This window comes from Nicotiana tabacum, chromosome 20, assembly GCF_000715075.1.
Source record: "Nicotiana tabacum cultivar K326 chromosome 20, ASM71507v2, whole genome shotgun sequence".
NCBI classification, from domain to species: Eukaryota; Viridiplantae; Streptophyta; class Magnoliopsida; order Solanales; family Solanaceae; genus Nicotiana; species Nicotiana tabacum.
Genome location: NC_134099.1, coordinates 27660897 through 27663123, shown reverse-complemented (window position 1 = coordinate 27663123; position 2227 = coordinate 27660897). Strand labels below are relative to the sequence as shown.

The 2227-nt window shown below is 35.0% G+C and overlaps 1 long non-coding RNA gene across 1 annotated transcript; it reads right to left on the bottom strand.

Annotated features, from left to right (window-relative positions):
* Positions 1-235: 235 nt before the first annotated feature.
* Positions 236-1657, bottom strand: LOC107829244 (uncharacterized). Its single transcript, XR_001657876.2, has 2 exons — positions 1226-1657; positions 236-455 (listed from the first exon to the last, which is right to left on the bottom strand). It is a non-coding gene; the product is annotated as an uncharacterized LOC107829244 (long non-coding RNA).
* Positions 1658-2227: the final 570 nt, after the last annotated feature.

The window sequence follows — 2227 nt, the reverse complement described above, 5'->3', positions numbered from 1 at the left end:
AACTACATAGTCACAATTGTATAAATGCCCACTTTACAAAAATAGCCATTTTTGCAAATCCGACAAAATGGCCAGATCCACAAAGATATTATCACAACATTCCTAGAAACATATGTTGGCAGTGAAATTTCAGCAACTAAAACGAACTCATGTTATGTGTTATACACCTAAAATCATTCATGACATACTTAGCATTGTTACTCGGATATAATAGCTTGAAAACATGCTTAAAAAATTCATAAACGACTTACATATCCCATTCAAAAACTTACAACTCAATATTCAAGTATTATGAAGGACTATATTCACATTATCACATGTTTGATACATAACAATAACATACAAGCTCTTTTGTTGTCAAACTATTCATCACATCAAACACATTTAAATGGTGCAGCATGTTCAAGTTGTTCCCATTGCTGAAAATACGTACATTACGAGTCTTAAAGGATTACCTGGTAGCAAAAGAATAAACAGTAGTTCAGCAACTAAAGCAGCATAAAAACAGCAGCAAAACCAGCCGCAAAACCAGCAACAAATCCGTGTTAAAACAACCCGAAAACTTAGAGAGGGAACCCAGAATCGAACTCTAAAGAGGACTTATACTTTTTTAAAAGTTTGCACTCTAAGATTCACTCCCAAAGCTCACCATTTCAGCTTACTTTTCATGTGTTCAACTGCTGAATATTTTTTTGTTTTTGTGACAAAGCAATTAAAAAAAAAAATAACCCCTGGAAGTGTGATGGAGTCCCCTATATATATCAAAACAACCAGCTATTTCAAAAAATTAAAAATCAATCTTTTTGACAGATTTTTCTACAAAATCTGCTCTTAAATTCAAAAAGCAAGACTTTCTAGTTCAAATCTTGTCAAGTATTTCAAACAAAATCTGCTCTCCACTATTCAAAGATACAATTTATTCAAATAATGTCCAAATGTGTACATTTTCTTACCAAACAATTTGACTTTTGAGTGTTGTACTCAAAGAGTCTTGAAGCAGTAAACAAACAACCAAACAAGTACCATATACTCTTAAGTATTTTTCATTACCTCACTTTTATCAATACAAAACTATTTTACTACTTCAACAAGTGCAAAAACAGAAAATTTAACATTTCAAACTTCAAAAACTAATGCTAAAATAATTAATAATAGACAAAAATAAAATCTGAAAAATAAAAATAAAAATAAAAAAAATCAGCCATGAAAAAGAATAGTATTTTACCATTTTACACATCAAAAGGTCGAAAAAATGGTGGTATGCCAAAGAGGGTATTCCGGGAGGTTGCAGGAATTAGGCCGGATTTTGGTCACCGGATTTTTGGGGTAGAATTGACATCAATAGCTAGGTCTTGAGGAGCTCTATTCATTGATGTAAGTATTTTGGGGTGGTAGTGGTTGAAGCTTCAAGAAGTTGGGCAAAAAAAGTGACGGGAAAGTTTCCTGGATCTAAGATTCAAGGAGTTTGAGGGATTTTTTTAAGATTTGGTTTGGAGATATGAAAAGAGGAAGTTGTGGAGATTACGTGGTGTGAATTTGGAGGTGTTTGGAGGTGGTCCGCCGCCGGTGGCGATTTCCGGTAGGCGGCGGTGGGCGGAGTTGGGGCGGCGTAGAGAGAGTGAAGAGAGAGAGAAGAAGGAGAGGGAAAGAAAAGAGAGGAAATAAGGGGGAAATGGGGAAATTTTTTGGGGATTTTAGGCTTTAAATACCTAGGATGAAGATCAAACTAGGACCGTTGGATTAAATCAAGATGGGTGGATGAGATTGAATCTTGTCACTTAACCAAAACGACGTAGTTTCAACACAAAACTACGTCGTTTTAAGCTCTTCTTGGCAGCCCCCTTTTGGACCGGGTTTGGGCTCTTTAGGCTCAAATTTTGGGCCAATTTTGGCATAATTTTAATTAAATTACATTAGCCCAAACCTCACCCCATTTATCAAATCATTACTCAACTCTTAAAACCTATACATACACAAATAAGAACACACACACACACATATATATAAGGCGAAAATTAGGCATTTACACATAGCAAGGAAAAGATACAATTTTCTAGAAAATTCACAGAAAATGACCGCAAATAAAATACATATGCCTACTCTTGTAAGCAGGTTAATGCAAATGAAAGTGGACAAAATTAGTGATGGTTCAACAAACACAGAGCTGAAATGCTAGAGATCAGGGCCAAAATGTAAAGATCATAAAGCTCGTAGGTGCCAGCAATTT